This window comes from Electrona antarctica (assembly GCF_951216825.1).
Source record: "Electrona antarctica genome assembly, chromosome: 24".
Classification (NCBI taxonomy): domain Eukaryota; kingdom Metazoa; phylum Chordata; class Actinopteri; order Myctophiformes; family Myctophidae; genus Electrona; species Electrona antarctica.
Window position 1 is genome coordinate 31,168,178 of NC_136803.1, and position 18,745 is coordinate 31,186,922.

The 18,745-nt window shown below is 44.7% G+C and overlaps 1 long non-coding RNA gene across 1 annotated transcript; it reads right to left on the reverse strand.

Moving 5' to 3' along the window:
* Positions 1–899: 899 nt before the first annotated feature.
* Positions 900–18,279, reverse strand: LOC306917652. Its single transcript, XR_013789209.1, has 4 exons — positions 18,037–18,279; positions 11,903–11,963; positions 11,156–11,199; positions 900–1,489 (listed from the first exon to the last, which is right to left on the reverse strand). It is a non-coding gene; the product is annotated as an uncharacterized lncRNA (long non-coding RNA).
* Between the last annotated feature and the right edge of the window lie 466 nt (positions 18,280–18,745).

Below are 18,745 nucleotides of genomic sequence, written 5' to 3' on the forward strand. Positions count from 1 at the left end.
TGTCCAAGATCTACTGGTATTGTCGCTCATTGTTCTGCCTAAATTGACCACATTAAGAAGAGCTCCACCATTTCACACATAGTAAAGGATTTGTCTTGTTCCAGCATTCAGCAACTGTCCTCGACCGTTTCAGTGTCAAATAGTGATTCTTATATGGACCAATGCACTGAATGCAGTAATGTTGTTTGAAAAAGCAATCAATGAACATGTTTACTCAAAAATGACCAGATGTTTTTTGTAGGTCTCAAAATACAAATTTCGAACCTTATTGTTCTCATGTGAATTAGTGTTGTGGGTAAATAAGACTGTACCCTGTTTATATAGTAATTGGTTAACATATCAGAAGTTATCTTGTACCATGTCTTCTGTTCGTAGCATGAACCAAAATATGCACACATCTGGTAACATACTCACAATAAAAGCATGTCAGCCATTACCAGTGAGAAAATACCTGTAGTAATGTATGACTAAAAGATTAAGTACTTTATTTTTCCATCTTAAGAATATATGAATTACCTTGTAATTAATTTTGTATAGGGTTATACTTTGTGTGTATATGTGTATGGGCTTATGCAATAATGACATAGCATTTATTCCAAAGTTAACATTTTTGTCCAGCTTCAGTTTTGATGAACCCTTCCGATTGTGAATAGTAATTTCAAAAGAACCCAAAACACATCTGTATTCATTGTAAATATTTAGACAAAATAATTACCAAACATATAGATTCACATTTCAAACACATAGTAAAAATATAGATTCACATTTCAAACACATAGTAAAAATAAGTAGAGACAAAGCACAGCAGATATAGTTTAAACAGTTTATTAACAAAAATGTATTATTTGTACCTTTATTGAAAGCAACACTATTTTATATATATATGGTTGTATTTAAAGGTTATATATAATGGTAAGTATAATAATGCCAGTAAACCGTTTGTTTTATTATCGATATATTATGTTAGACGTTATAATGGTTAATGTTACTACTATTATCAAAAGTTATATTCTAACCTTTTACTAAATTAAACATTTTCCAGAGTGAAGCAAAAAACCTGCCTCCTATTTCAGCCAATTTAGGAGTGCACAGGGAAAAATTCTTGCACCGACCCCTTTGTTAAAAAGGCGATCAAGCACGCTCCTGGAAAATATATTCTACAAACAAGCTAATAAATCTAACTTTCTGAAAGATAGGTAAAAACTATAGGGTTGCAACTATATTGAGAAAATGTATTAGTATAATTAAGCACTTAAGCCTATTAAAGGTAATTTATTTTATTAATACATTATTTAAAGTTTAGAATTATTTTAACCATGTTATTATGATTATTAATCTCCTAAACTACTTTAGTCCAATAGTGTTACAGCCCTAAAAACAAATGGTGAGTAAAACATTATGACATCTAAAAAAAATCCTGAAAAGTAGAAAAGGTTAAAGGCAGAAAGATTCAAACATCTGTCAGTGCTGTAGCATCACTCAGCAGCTTCTGAAAAACAGAGAAAGAAGTGTTAGTTTTTTCCAAACACAAATGGTTCACAATCAACATGAATGCAATGGTATTCGCATGAAGAAACAAATTTAGTTACTATTTACCGATGAAAAACAGAAAAGTGTTAACGACAAAATAAGGCAGTAATAAGAATTATACTCTCAAATCTTACATTTACCATCAAAAGGTCAATAATAATAATAATAATACATTCGGAAACTTGTCCTCACAGGTTAAACTGTGAAAAACCGTTAAACCTTGAAAAGCACATTAGTAATGTCACAAAAATATCTTTTTACCACCTAAGAAACATTGCAAGAGTCAGACCTTTCCTCTCATTGGAGGACCCTGTATAGACCATCTACAACTAATCCAAAATGCAGCAGCCAGAATTGTAACAAACACCAGGACCACATTATCCCACTACTATAAATAAAGATTATTATTACTATTATATTTTCTCATCGGACACCAGAGCATGGTCACCGTCTGGCTATGAAGAACATAACCGGTGCGAAAACATGTCTGTGGAGCGTGTCAGATGAAACGTGTTGCGGTGGTTATTATTATTATATTTTCTCATCGGACACCAGAGCATGGTCACCGTCTGGCTATGAAGAACATAACCGGTGCGAAAACATGTCTGTGGAGCGTGTCAGATGAAACGTGTTGCGGTGGTTATCATTATATTTTCTCATCGGACACCAGAGCATGGTCACCGTCTGGCTATGAAGAACATAACCGGTGCGAAAACATGTCTGTGGAGCGTGTCAGATGAAACGTGTTGCGGTGGTTATTATTATTATATTTTCTCATCGGACACCAGAGCATGGTCACCGTCTGGCTATGAAGAACATAACCGGTGCGAAAACATGTCTGTGGAGCGTGTCAGATGAAACGTGTTGCGGTGGTTATCATTATTATATTTTCTCATCGGACACCAGAGCATGGTCACCGTCTGGCTATGAAGAACATAACCGGTGCGAAAACATGTCTGTGGAGCGTGTCAGATGAAACGTGTTGCGGTGGTTATCATTATTATATTTTCTCATCGGACACCAGAGCATGGTCACCGTCTGGCTATGAAGAACATAACCGGTGCGAAAACATGTCTGTGGAGCGTGTCAGATGAAACGTGTTGCGGTGGTTATTATTATAATATTTTCTCATCGGACACCAGAGCATGGTCACCGTGTGGCTATGAAGAACATAACCGGTGCGAAAACATGTCTGTGGAGCGTGTCAGATGAAACGTGTTGCGGTGGTTATCATTATTATATTTTCTCATCGGACACCAGAGCATGGTCACCGTCTGGCTATGAAGAACATAACCGGTGCGAAAACATGTCTGTGGAGCGTGTCAGATGAAACGTGTTGCGGTGGTTATCATTATTATATTTTCTCATCGGACACCAGAGCATGGTCACCGTCTGGCTATGAAGAACATAACCGGTGCGAAAACATGTCTGTGGAGCGTGTCAGATGAAACGTGTTGCGGTGGTTATTATTATTATTCTCGCTCCTATGCCACCAAAATGTGGTACGCCCTACCAACAGTCATTAAGACATGCGAATCCCTTGACTCCTTCAAAACCGCTCTCAAAGGGCACTTACGGACGGCTGCAATTCGAAACTGGCCCCTGTAAAATCGGAATCCCTCAAACACGGACGCAAGGACAACACAAGAGACGGTCGCGGCCACACAGCCAACTCAAGGTATGGCCACTGAGCCGACTTGGGGACCCAACGCAAGGACAACACAAGAGACGGTCACGGCCACACAGCCAACTCAAGGTACGGCCACTGAGCCGACTTGGGGACCCAACGCAAGGACAACACAAGAGACGGTCACGGCCACACAGCCAACTCAAGGTACGGCCACTGAGCCGACTTGGGGACCCAACACAAGGACAACACAAGAAATAGTCACGGCCACACAGCCAACTCAAGGTACGGCCACTGAGCCGACTTGGGGACCCAACGCAAGGACAACACAAGAGACGGTCACGGCCACACAGCCAACTCAAGGTACGGCCACTGAGCCGACTTGGGGACCCAACACAATGACAACACAAGAAATGGTCACGGCCACACAGCCAACTCAAGGTACGGCCACTGAGCCGACTTGGGGACCCAACGCAAGGACAACACAAGAAATGGTCACGGCCACACAGCCAACTCAAGGTACGGCCACGGAGCCGACTTGGGGACCCAACGCAACTCCTCCAAGGAAATCAAACAAATGAACGGAGCTGAACGTGAATCCCCCCCCACCGCCCACCAATCAATCAATCAAATTTTCTCATCGGACACCAGAGAATCGTGTGGCTTCACTACTCATGATCGGAGGATAATACGCAATACACAGGATTGTGGTAGCTGTAGTAAGTACGCAGCACTCCAGACTGTAGACATTGCTGTGGTCTGGAGATGTACATGTGATCCAACAGCGTGTTCTTGTCTGTGGTCGCCTCCTTGATGAGTTGTGCATATCCTCTGGAGTCTAGCAGCCTGCTTATGGGCCCACCAAAAGTGGGCCCTTGAAGTAGATCTTCATTAAAATCTCCACAGAGTACGATGGGATGGTGGTCCATAATTTCTAAGCCGTCCAGGAGGGCCTTCAGGTTGTCCAGGAACGGGTCACCGTAACGTGGTGGTCTGTACACCGCAGCGATCAGAAGCTTGACAGGGGACTCGATCTTGACGACCACAAACTCCATGTTTGTCACATTGAAAATGTTCCGCCTTTCACTAGCCTGGAAATGGTCCTTCACATACACAGCCACACCGCCGCCGTTCTGTTCTGCACGGTCAGGGTTGCTTGCGTATGACACGTGTCTGTTGCGGCTGAACATGGTGTACCCATCCAATTGCAGACCGTCATCCACAACAGAGCCAGTGAGATGGGTTTCTGTCAAGCACAGGACATCTGCAAGTGGAAATTCGTGATGTTGCCTGATGTCCTGAATGTGAGCCCGTAAGCTTTGCGTGTTGTGATGGACAATCGTCAGCGTTTGCGCTTGGCCCATCCTCTCTCGAAAATGCAACAGTGGCATGACACTGTCCAGTGAGGCGGTCTTCATGGATTCCAGGGCGGCTGTGATTTCCGGATCAGCGTAGATTTTCTTCTCATCAAAGTCGATGATGTGCAATCCTTGCAATGACGTTGTCCTACTGAGGGCAACGTAGGCCATGCCTGGTTGGAAGATCCGTTTCAGGGAAACCACGGCGGATTGCGTAGTCATGCCTTGGACTTTGTGAGCTGTGCAAGCATATGCCAACTTGATGGGAAATTGCCTGCGAATCACTTTCTGGTCACTCAGGTATTCCTCCACCCTTATGATGTGCACTTGCTTAGCGCCAGGTGTAGTTGTGCGATATTTCAGCCCGGCATCAGGCTTGTCTAGCAGAAGCCAAAGCTTGGCTACCGTAGTGCCGTCCTGGTTCACCAGATACTCTACACTATCGATCTTGCCAAATGTCCCGTTGACAAGGCCATCTTCCACATCTATGTTCCTGATGATCATGACAGGGGCGCCTTCCGCAACTTGCAAATTGTCAAGAAGGTCCTTTTGCTGTCCTGTACAGGCTCTGTTAAGACGAGTCATCTGGTGATTCCGTTCATCTCTCCTGTAGTCTTCTGCAGGTATGTCAACGATGTGGGTGTGGAGCTCAGACAAGGACTTGATGTTGTGTGCCGCAACTTCTTTGTTGGTTGCGAAGATGTGCACAACATCCTTGGGACAAAGGTGACGCTCAGTCACTCTCTGAGCAAGAAGATCTTTGTCTGCAACACTCAGCGGATCCTTCTTCCCTTTGACTCTCAGCCGATTGAGAAGTTCTGCGTAGGGCACATCATCTTTCTGTCGCATGATCTCCGTCAACGTGATCATCTGAAAGTGTTCGTGCAAAAGGTCCGGTTTGCATTCCTCGAGCACGCAGAGCGGTTTCCCTTGTGACGTTGGAGGGAGCTGGTGAAAGTCACCTACTGCAAGCACAGACATGCCTCCGAATGGCATCTTGCTGCCTTTAATCTCTTGCAGTCTCCAGTGGACGAAGGCAAACAAGTCTTTGGAAATCATCGACACCTCATCAATGACGATGATCTGCGCATTCCCCAGCTTCGCTCGCATGTCATCCAATCTATTTCCCAAGCCTGTGTAGGGGGGTTTGAGGCTTCTTGGCAACTTCAACAGGGAGTGCAGAGTGTTCCCTGAGATGTTGTATGCTGCAGTTCCAGTGAACGCAGACAGCAGCACTGTGGGCGTAGATGGATCAGTGTCTTCAAACAGTCTGGGGAGTCGACGGAGAATTCTTGTTCCTTCACCGTAGACGCACCTTATCATGTGTGATTTGCCAGTTCCAGCACCTCCAGTGACAAAGTAAAAGAACGGGTCGGGGTTCTGCTCGTTCACGCTCTTCAAGCACCAGTCACGTACAGAGTGAAAAATGGAGGCTTGTGTCTGGTTGAGGTTTCGACACATAGTGAGCAGATGATCCAGGCTCACCTGTGGGGCCGATACAGCAACATGTCCAATATTAGGCACGTCTTGAGCACTGAACTCTGGCACGTCGTCTCGTTCCTCATCATCCAGCGGAATTTCATCTTGTTGGGCAAGACATTCCAATCGATCGAGCTCATTTTCTGCTGCAATGTCGGCCCACGCGTCTTCAGCAGGGCCATTCTTCAGGAACTCCTCCATGGCTTCTTCGATCGATTCACTGTGTTTCTCGAACTTCTTCCTGTTCCTAGCAACAATTATATTGGCTCCCCAAACCTCATCTGTTCCAGGTAATCTCACAGACGCGTTGTGGTAGAACTCTGTGTAGGAGGGGAAGGTTTCGGTTTTCAGCGATGTTTGGTAGCGATGGGGAAGGTAGACTTTAAGCAGGGTGCCATAGTATTTTTCGGGTTCCTTCTGTTCCGAAAATTTCGCATATCTGATGACTGCGGGGTAGCCAACCTTTTTGCGCTTCCTCATGGTTCCCATGTTGTCGGAGAGCTTTACGCAATCCTTCTGTGTAGCTTCGTCACCGTACACAACCCTGTAGTCGGATGCAAATTCAGCTAGACACATGTTGTCAAACTCGGGGGATTTGGGTCTGACATTGTATCTGTCCAGACAATGTGTCATCCATACGTGTTCTGAATCGTCTGGTCTTTTCTGCAGCGTGCTGAGCGGGAGGCTCATTCTCATGGCATTGTCATCCGTGGGGAGGAAGATAACTTGCCGGGAGCATTTCTTCAAATGCAAACTGCAAGTCCGGGCGACTGCCTCCTGTGCGCTAACCTGTCTGTTTTTGACATAGGAGTGAACCAGTTGGTTCATTGCATCCCTCTCGCTCACTTTCGTGGGGTCTATTCCAACCACTACTTGCTTGAGAAGTTCGCCCATCTCACTTTCGGCCTTGGATATGTAGGACAGCATGTAGGAGATGCAGACATAGTGGTCCAGGACAAACTGGATATCCATGTTCGCATTCCAGGCCTTCAGCAAAACTGGGTTGTAGTTATTCACAAAGCCGTCCTTCACTCCACGCTTCATCAAGAGGACATGTGTCTTCCTCATGTCTTGAAGAGAGGCATTGTACTCTTCCCGAGTCAAATTGCACTTTGCCAGCAAGTCCGCTAGGTCAGTCACTTCTGATGTGCCATCAATCAGCATATCAAACAGTGGTTTGAGTTTGGCCATAGAAGCTTGCGTCTGTGCCGTCCGTTTTTTGCCTAAGCCTTTTGCACCGTCCTTTGCCTCCTTTCTTGCACTCTTATTTGCTGCATCATTTCCAGCCGTTGCGCCATCATCCAAATCTTTTTCAAGTTCTTCCTGAATTGGATCAACTGGCGTCGGGTTTGTGATCCACGTTTTGTCCACTGGTGGTTTTGGGAATCCAAACCTGCATGTCTTGCGACCTTTCCTACACGATTTGGTATGGTTTCTGCTGTGCATCTGAACCTCTGTGACAATTTTGTAGAGTATGGGATCTTCGTTCGGATCAGGCAGCTGGCACTTAATGTAGCGGTCTGCAAACTCGCAAATCTTCTCGTCCGAGTCTTCTCCATATACGGGGGCGTCGGCTATCCACATTAAACAATGCAAATGGGGGGACCCTCTTGCTTGGAATTCCACGCGATGGAACCAATCGATGACGCGTCCAATTGGAAGAGCCTCCTTATCAAACAGCACGTTTCTATAATACGAACTAACTCGCTTGTCAAACATGCGCATGGTCGTCACTGCATTGCTTCTGAGGATGTCGCATTTGTCATTCCAGTCCAGCTTGTCGAAGTCCACTATTTGGCCTTGCTGTGCTTTGATTGCCTTTATAACCTCCGGCCATCTGAACTCTGCAGCACTTATGGTCAAAAAGAAGGTGGGTGGACCTATCTGACGGACCATGGCAAACAAATCCAACATGGTCTTCTGCCAGTAAGCTGGAGTCCCCCTCATTGGCGACATGAATCTTGTTGCGTCGCGGTTTTTGACCAGTCGCTCGACTTCAGACTTGTTCTGCAACATCTTGTTGTTGATCCGGCGACCATCTTTGGTTTTGGGTTTGCCTTTTCTCAATTGGATTGAGATGGTGTTTTTTGCCAAGTGTGTCTCTGAGACAAACTGTGCAAAGAAGAGATAGGTTTGGTCTCTTGCAAAACGTGCGTCAACACCGAAAAGTCTCGCGTTGAAGTACCTGCTTGGGGACAGTTTGACCCTTCTCTTCCGATCAAACGTGTTCTCTCCAGTGGGAAACAATGTCGGGAAGGCCTTTGCTTCGAGGTTAGGGACTGTGCTGTAGCTGACAGGCTTGTTTCCTTCCGCTGGGGCTATGGTGAATATGCCATCTCCATATGTCATCATGTCCTGCCCAATGTCGTCCGGTTGCAGGCAACTGTCTAGGCCATGTCCAGGTCTCAGCACATCTTGCTCATCCTCAGCACTGGGTGGATGCTGATCCACTGTCCGTGATGAGTCGAGAGCTTCCGTAGAATCAGCCACTTCCATCATTTCGGCCTCATCACAACTGTCCATGCCGTCGTCTGTGGCCGTCTGTTCAGAAGCGGGTAGTTCTTCAAGCGGGTCTACCACAGCTTCACCACTGATGTCGTCCTCGTCTCGGATTGTGATGTTCCTGTAGTCGGGGTGTGTCTCAATGAGTTTCCTCAGAGCCAAAACCACATTCCTCACATTGACAGTGTGAAACAAATGATGGCCTTTGTACCGCATACGTCGCTTCAGCTTCACTCTGTACAAACCAGATGAGTCGAGCCTTCTGGGTAAGGCGTTTATGGTGGTTTCCACGTTTGAAGGTACACACACCACAGCACCATGTACAGCTCCTTGTTTGCCTTTAGGGAGAGTGAGAATCTTGGCAAATGGGATGTCTAATGCTGTCATTTGTCTTTCCAGAACATTCAGTTGGCAAAGCTCTGGAGGAATGGCTGCTAGCTCCAAGTTGTTTGCAACAGCTATGTCTGGCATTCTTCCTGCTAGTACAATTCTGTGACAGCATTTACATATCCACTCTCTATGTCTTTCTTTGGGTACAGTGCACTCTTCTGGGCCTCCACATTCATCGTCACAGAAATGAACGTATTTTCCAGTCAAGCATGCTGCAACTACGTCAGGGTTTGTCTTGTACTTTTCCCGATGACAAGGGTCCACTTGACCAGAGAACAGCGCCCGGTGACACGTTGTGCACACAAATGTTGGTCCATCTTCTATGTCTGCGTGGAATTTCGCTATACAGCAGTCTTGGAGCTGCTTTTCTTGTAAAGCTTTCCTTGCTTCCTTTTCAACGCGCCTATCTTCTACTCGCCTCTTGTTGTCTTCAACGCGCAGTCTGAGCTGCACTCGACATAACTCCATGTACCTTCTTTTTAACTTCAAGGCTTGGCGCATGTCACGGCGCATCTTGAAGAACGCGTCTGTTTTGCATTTGTGGGCCATGTAAAACTTCATGTGTTGCCTGAGCTTTTCCCTGAACTCCTCATCTACATGGAACCTCCTGTTGACATATGCCTTGCTAAATGCCTTGCGCTTCCCCCTGAACTTCTCATCTGTATGATACCTACTGTTGTCATATGCCTTGCTAAATGCCTTGCGCTTCTCTCTGAACACCTCATCCATCTTGTACCTGTACTTGTGCTTCTGCAGTTCCTTCCCTTTGAAATCCAGATCTTTGCTGTATTTGCTTTGGAAGTATGCGCTGTTGTATCCTTTTTGCTTAGCCTTGAATTCTGTATCTATGATGCACCTCTTTGCCCTGTACTTCCGGATATATTCCTTATTCCTGGCCCTAATATCTTCAATTGTGTTTGTCTGTCTTCGAGTTGTTGGTTTCTGTGAACCTGTTTTTCTGCTCAGTTTCCGTCGCCGGCGTTTGTTCAGTTTGTGAAAAGTGTCAGATGAAGTGTTGGACCCCACTTCTGTGGGTGATGAAATGCCTGACTGCAGAGAAGGCTTGGTGCTTGATGGCCCAGTGTTTGTTTCATGTCTGCTAGTTGAGGGTGACGGGGCATTTGTCTCTACATGGGGTGATGGGGCATTTGTCTGTACAAATGTCACTGGCATGAAGTCAAACAGCATTCTGTCAATCGGTATGGAATGTACGCTGACAGTTAGATGGTCAATTTTAGCAATTAGATCATCCAAGTGAGTGAAGGTCATCATTACTGCTGTTCCTCCTTTCCACGGAGCTAAAGGTAGGCCATCATCATTTCTGCTGTGCGGGTCAAACATGCCATATCTTCCCGACGCGTCTCTAAATACAGCAATTGTGTATGGCGATATTGTAAGCAGTGCATGTGTCACATCTGCAGACAAACACTGGAGTCTTGCATGAAGATTCAGCAACCAATGCTGCTGTCTAGTATCTCCTGCTTCTCTCATGTATCCCGTCTCCACATTCGATTTGATCACAGAGTAGTGATTGTGTTCCGTTTCCACATCGAGAGGCGTTTCCTCCATCGACAGGAATTTGCTCTGAAACAGGTTCCGTCTTTTTAGTCTATTGATTGTTCTTCTATACAGACGGTCGCCCATGTCCAGTATCTTGTTGAGATCATCCCTCCTCAACTCAAGTCCCTCATTTTGCTGTGCCAGAAATGTGAGAGACATGCATGTACACTGCTTATTCCTTGAAAAATTGGGATATAAATTATGAGCCTGGCTTCTGGATGCTTGCACAGAGATCACAGCAGATGGTTGAACGAGTGGTTCATGCACAGGGTCCCTGTTGGAAAGGTCAATGGCATGCCGAGCTTTTTTTGGAGAAGGCTGCACGAGTGGAGAAATGGTCTCCTGTTTCTTCTCATCGACTTCCTCGACTGAAGCGCTACCGTTTGGTGATTGTGAAAGGTTGGCCTTAGCAGGGCTATTAGCCCAGAATTTCTTTTTAGCCGCAGATCTCTGCTTCGGACGAGGCATGATGTCACAATGTTATGTGACAAAATAATGACTAGATCTAAACGTGTTAAAAATCACAATTTACCTGTAAATATGCAGTCTGTAACCAAGAATTAACTTACTTACCGTTAAATATATGTACTCTCTAACTAACCAAGAATGAACTTACCGTTAAATATATGTAGTCGCCAACTAACCAAGAATGAAATTACTTACCGTTACTATATGTAGTCTCTAACTAACCAAGAATGAACTTTCTTACCGTTATATATGAAGTCACTGGTGTAGCTGTTCAGATCTGATGACCTAAGCAGTAAAAAAAAATAGTTCAGACTAGAGACTACATTTTGACTTGTTTCATTGTCTTTTAGATAACAGTGGAAAAGTACAATTGGAGTGAAGAAATATGTTAATATGTTTACTGAATATTCTGTAAACCACAGAATAGAGCATGATATACAATGACACTCATCTGAAATAGGCAAAATTAGAATAGCAATGTGGTATTACCGTATAACACAAAAAAGCAACCCCAATGACAAACTGAATTTAGTAGTGCAACCACTAACTAACGTTACAATTTATTTCTAAGAGTAGGAAGGTAACATTTGTAAAATGTGTGGACACAGGATGCAATTAAAGTGGTGAAGTGTTGAAAGCTAATAACATGTAGTGGCATGGAGGCATGTCCCATTATGTAAACTAGAGTAGACATCACATAAGGTCAATGTCCTAACATCAATCATCGTGGTTTGTTAATTAGCAGAGTTCAATGTAACAGTATTTAGGAGACATATTTAAAGACCTCCATGTAAGTTATGTGAAGTCCATAAGATGGTCACATAGGTCATCAGGTCACATAGGTCATCAATTTCACCATAACACTGCCATGCTGGAGTGACCGAGTGTGAGTGAGCAAGTGGCCAAGATTTTTGCTTTAGGATTCTTTACAATTAACTGAATGATGTCAAAGAAGTGTCCATTTGCTAACAATACAAAAGTGACAAACCTAGTGACGGACCAGTCCGGGTCACCACAGCCTGTGGTGACCAGTGTCTCCCTCTCTGGAACTGTAATTTGACACACACACACACACACACACACACACACACACACACACACACACACACACACACACACACACACACACACACACACACACACACACACACACACACACACACACACACACACACAGTTAGAGTATAGTATAACATTATTACACGAGTCTTCACAGTGATGTAAATAGGTTTTCAATGTAATAGGTCCTGGGACTCAGGGGTGGTCTGTTAGATGGGTCCCAGGGACATTTGATGAGTCCTACTTCAACAATGTTAGAGTACAGTACTGCAGTGGTTGTCAAAGTGGGGTCCAGAGACCCCCATGGGTCCTTGAGGAAGTTCCAGGGGGTCCCCAGCTAAAATATATAGACTGGAAGCAGATGGTCCCTTGTATCTGTATATCTGAGAACATACAAATGGCCACTGGGTCCATTTGTACACAGTTAAATTGACATTGGTTTTACAATATAGATTGGGGTGCCAGAGAAATGTCATTAAATGGGGGTCCAAGTCAAGGCCTAATACATGCCAGTTTGACATCTATTAGGCCTGGGACTAGTTTGACATGGATTAGGCCTTGGACCCCAGGTCCTTGAAATTCAAATAATTGAGAATCACTGAGCCATACGAATCTTGTATGGGTGTTGCTGCACTGGCATATATTTTCAAATGTTGGTCTGTATCAATTTGGGGGTCCTTGATATGAAAAGGTTTAAGAACCACTGCAGTACCCCACACACACACACACACACACACACCAAAATATTTTACAAACATAGCAGATGTACAAGCTCACAAGGCGTATGTAGTAGGGATGTGAAACGACTCATATTTGGCAAATAAGTCAAGACCGCAAATCAATGTGTCGATGGATTTTTTTCCTTTTGTGTTTTGCTGCGCAACTGTTGAGAACGCAACTATGCAGTCATTTAAGCAACACAACGTATGCAGCAGCATCCATATGTTTAGTTCAACCACACTGAACCCAACACACACACACACACACACACACACACACACACACACACACACACACACACACACACACACACACACACACACACACACACACACACACACACACACACACACACACACACACACACACACACACACACCTCGGTCATAGTTTTCAACAAAAACAACACTGCCACTGGTCTATTTCACGAGGCGCTGCTGCGCAGTATAAATGTTTTACAAACATAGCACAAGGGCTCACACGACGTATCATCCACGACGCTGTGAGCTCCTCGGTCTGCTATCTTAGGTGTGTGACATGCTAGTTTGACATGCATTAGGCCTCAGACCCCCAGGTCCTTGACATTGAAATGGTTGAGAACCACTGCTCAAGCTGTAAAGATCTTCTCGTTTGGGGGTGCCTTCCCTGGCATATATTTTAAAATGGGGGTCTGTATGCAATTTGGGGGTCCTTGACATGAAAAAGTTTAAGTACTGCAGTACTGAGTACAGTATTGCATTCCATGACCCCCGGAGGGTGACATGATTGCATCATTAACAATTAGCCATCATCCGCATTCTGAAGGGAACATTTGCTGAAAGTAGCAGATCTTCAAGTTCCCTTTTGCACAACCCAGATCGCTGGAAAGAAATATCACTCCGATATCAGAACAGCCCAACATATATATATTTTTTGTACAAAGTAACAGATTTACACGCTCCTTTTAGCACAACCTAGACCCCTGGTATAGAAAAATCACACCCGTGTGAAGTGAGTGGTGCAACTCCGTGTGGGGGTCCCCAGGGGGGCAAGTTCCTGACCCACAGGAACGCACCCAGGGTGCCGGCCCGATTCTGGTGAGCCGCCCCGTGTCCGAAACAGTTGAGAAGTGACAGATTTACCGTGTGGGGGTCCCTCTACTGTACTGTACTGGCACACCCGAAATCACCATATATACAGTTAATATGTGTGTGTGTTGGGTTGCGCACAGGTGGTGAAAAACAACCATGCTGTTTTCGTGCTCAGACACACCCACCCAGCCAGGCAGGCACCCAGCCAGGCACCCACACACATAGCTCTGTAATGGAGTGGCTGCACCACTCAAATAAATATCACACCGATATCAGAACATCCCAAAAAGCCACCTGGTTATAGAACCAGTGTCCTGTTCTTCAACCAACTAAACCCAGTAGAGCAGTGGTTTCCAAACGTTTTCATGTCAAGGACTTCCAAATTCACACCAATTAGCCTGCGGACCCTCATTTGAAAATATATGCCAGGGACCCCCATAACCAGGGCAGGAATTTCACGGCGGCCACGGCGGCCATGGCCGTCGTTGCCCCTCTCTTTTGCCTTGTGCCCCTCGAAAAAGTATATGCCCAGACGGCCACAGTGGCCGCGGTGCCCATGTGCCCCGACCGGCGCCCACAGCAGTTCATTTTACCATTTTTCCTCTGCGCAATTTTTCAGTCATTACGGTAACCTTCCCCAAACGTCTCGCGCAGACTTGTATTGTCTGTAGGCTATTGTAGTTGTGTTGCCATTTGCCAAGTGGTTTAATTCTTTTGCGTTACTTTGCCTCCTCCCTCCTCCTCCTCCGCTCCATGCACGCATAGACGCACTGACAGCTCTCACTCACACTGACACTCAGCGCTTCAGGATTATTATCACACAGAGCCCGTGTGTTAAGACCAACGTGAATCGTCTTCATGGACATATAAACTCACAAAACAATACCACGCAACAGCATAGACTGCAGGACTCCTCCACCATTTACCACGCTATCGTCTGCTACGTTAGTTGACAGTAAATTGTTTAAACAGCCAACGCTGGCCACTACACGGCTAATATCGCTAGCCAAACGCTAGTAGCCAAGCACCAGAGCGCGCTCACTGTACACCACGCGCTCGCTTAATAATCATTCATTTCTGTATCAATGCGGACATAACGTGGTAAATGTTCATAAGCACACAATTGTACAAAATGCTTTTTACACTTGACTTATCTCCAGAGTCCTCAGTCCTGCAGCCCCACAATGCCATATGCCAGTCTAGCCTTAAAATCTACATTTATATGTTATTCAATATATTACTTTAGCACAAAATATAGGCTTTTCTAAACCAAGCCCTCATTCAAAAGTTATGTAAGTAATTAAGTAAATGTTATTTATAAAGCACCTTTTGAAACAAAGTTAGAAGGTGCTGAACAATTTGCACAGTATAAACAATAGAAGAAAATAAAAACAAGGAACATATCACACAGTTGTGACTATAGCAGAAGAAAAACTAACAAGGCAGAACAGAAACATAGGGCTATAAAAATGAATGTAGCCTATTTAAGAATAACTGTTCTGAAACAATGTTCGCCTTTAAATTAAAAAAAATGTAATCATCCTTAACCTTTAAGCTAAAATAATGATGACCGGGGACTTAAAATCATTGTTTTAATTGATGGCCTTCATGCCCTGGCACTTGGCCTTGTGCCCTCAAAAAGTTGACCACACTAAAGGCCAAGTGGCCTTGCCCCTAAAAGGATGAAATTCCAGGCCTGCCCATAACTCCATAAGAAGATTTTTTTTTTTACAGCCCTAGCAGTGATTCTCAACCCATTTCATTTCAAGGACCCCCAGTTTGACATGCATTAGTCTACAAACCCCCATTTAATGGCATTTCTATCTCTGGGACCACCAATTTATATTGTGAAAACAATGTTAATTAATTGCAAATGGACCCAAGTGGAGCCTAATGGGTTCATTTGGTTCCATTTGTATACTCTCAGAGTTAGACCCATAAGGGTCCATTTGGTTCCAAATTATCATTTTGCTGGGGACCCACTGGAACTCCCTCAAGGACCCCTGGGGGTCCCCGGACCCCACTTTGGGACGCCCAATTTATATTGTAAAATCAATGTTCATTTAACTCTGAGAGCACAAATGTAACCAAATGGACCCGTAACGGGTCCATTTGGTTCCATTTGTTACGGGTCCATTTGTACACTCAGAGCTACAGACACATAAGAGTCCATTTGGTTCCAAACTATCATTTTGCTGGGGACCCCCTGGAACTCCCTCAAGGACCCCTGGGGGTCCCCGGACCCCACTTTGGGACCCACTACAGTAGAGTACAACAACAAACTTTATAACCAACACCAGGTTACCCCTTTTAGACCTGAGGATGATTCTACAAATGCCCTCTAAATTTAAACAGTTTTCTGACCCCGATCTGAAAATATGTTGTTCCAGGGACCTCCCAGAATCAAAGATTTGAGTTAAAAACATTCGCTCTGATAGAATATATAAGGATTTGCACCACATTTTCACGATTTTTCAAAAATAGCAGATCTACAAGCTTGCTATGAGCTTGTAGATCTGCTATTTTTCAACAGCTAAAGTATAACAATGCTTAAAACACCAAAAGGGGTTACCGCCCAGAATGGGTTATACAACCAATGCCCAGTTATGCATGGGATAGTGCGGGTACAGTGACTGACCCCTGGTATAGAAAAAAATATCACACAGAACAGCCCAACATACGTATATTTGTTTTTTACATAATTAATTAGCTAGCATCACCATTCTGAGGGGAACATTTGCTGAAAGTAGCAGATCTACAAGCTCCCTTTTGCACAACGTAGACCTTTGGTATAGAAAGAAATCAGAACAGCCTAACAAGCCACCTGGTTATAGAACCAGTGTCCAGTGCAACCAACTAAACCCAGTAGAGCAGTGGTTCCCAAACTCACACCAATTAGCCCACGGACCCTCATTTGAAAATATATGCCAGGCCCAGGGCAGGGACCCCCATAAGAGAAGAATTGTATGGCTCTAGCAGTGATTCTCAACCCGTTTCATTTATTGCATTAGTCTACCGACCCCCATTTAATGGCATTTCTATCTCTGGGACCCCCAATTTATATTGTAAAAATCACACCTGTGTGAACTGAGTGGTGCAACTCCCCCCCCCCCCCCTCTGTCTCTCATTAGCAGGCAGAAGTGCAGCACTATCTCTCTCTCTCTCTCCATTTCTGGCACAACAGCGCCACTTGTGGTAGTCATTGGTACTCGTGCTCATAGTGACATAGTCACATAGGTAGTCACATAGGTGAACACACGGACACGGACATTGCTGTTCGTTGGAGTGGTTGCGCCACTCAAAAATCAATGTTAATTGAACTCTGACTGTACAACATGGAACCAAATGGACCCTGGTTCCATTTGTACACTCTCAGAGTTACAGACCCATAAGCGTGCATTTGGTTCCAAACTATCATTTTGCTGGGGACCCCCTGGAACTCCCTTAAGGAGCCAGGTTAACACCATGTTATACAACCAATGCCCATGCAGTTCACCCACAGTGAACACACCATGTTTAGTACACACAACCACCAGTCACACACACACACACACACACACACACACACACAACCACCAGTCACACACAACCACCTGTCACACACACACACACGGGGGGGGGGGGGGGTCCGCGGAGTACGGGGGGGGGGGGGTCCGCGGAGTTCGGCGCGGGGGTCCGCGTTAGTATGCGTGGGAGGATACAGTGACAGACACTCAGTGTTACCGTCTGTTAACCATTATCAGCACTCCGCTGTTATTCTCAAAGTAGTTACCCTAGACTAGAGAATTCTGAGGCAACGTGGCGACGACCGAATTATTCTCTTTTTTTTTTACAACACGTTCTAACTCCTACATGGATTTAATTGTTTATAACGTCGGATGAGGTCTGATGCGGCCATGCAAAAATGATTATGGCGTGTAGACGATGGATTAACCACACACACACACACACACACACACACACACACACACACAGTCAACAAAAACACTGCCATTACCAGTGTCTTTAATTAGCTGTGCAGTGTGAAGGTTGTAGCTTGGTTATTTTACCAAGACGACGTCTTCAAACCAAGTTTCAATACAACACAAAGCAGCATTGGTGTGTGTGTGGTGTACTGGTTATGCCGGTGGCGTTAGCTGGTGTGTGTGTGTGTGTGTGTGTGTGTGTGTGTGTGTGTGGTTATGACGGTCAAACTAGGTGGTTAGGTGGTTTGAAAACTTTTTTTTACCAAGAAAACAATTTTGATTAAGAAAAGGATTTGTTGTGAACTTACCTCCGATCTTGTTCCTGTAAGCCACAGAAAAGGACACACAAAAAAACAGCAAAACAAGAATACAAAAAATAGCAGTTGTACACAATAGATATATCCAGAGAAGTTGCAGTGGCGGGTCGAGTCAGTTTCCCTCAAAAACACGTCTGTTGTCGGCTCAGTGTCTGAGAGAAATGAGTGACGGAGAGAAATATTCAAACAACGCCAACAAAATTCGCCAATTGGAACGCAGCTCCTCAGTGTGAATTGATTACCATACAAGCTGTACTCAGTTCATTGATTGTCCGTAAAGTGAAGACGCACATGTGTCTGTCTGGCTGAGTGACAGTCCGTCCGTCCCCATTAGCCCGCCTACTGTATCCGGTTATTTGTGCACAGACAGGTCGTCAAACGGAAGACCATTTCCGTATCCTCTTCAGACAGGATACAACATTTCACAGAAGCGATTTAAGTATTTATTAACAGTTTGCAGAATTACAGTACATTTCAAGCACAATTCAATCCAAAAACTTAACTAAGGACGAGACCATACATTACACTTGTTTACAATATGGTCCACCATGTTCAATTCATCAGAATTATTTTGTGAAACAGTCAACTAAAAAGAAAGAAATACGCCTTTAGCTCTTGGCTGGGGGGTTATCATCATCATTGTGGGAATAAGAGGTTTTGTAGGCCTTTTTCCTCGTATTTACGGCTCAAATCGCGCTGG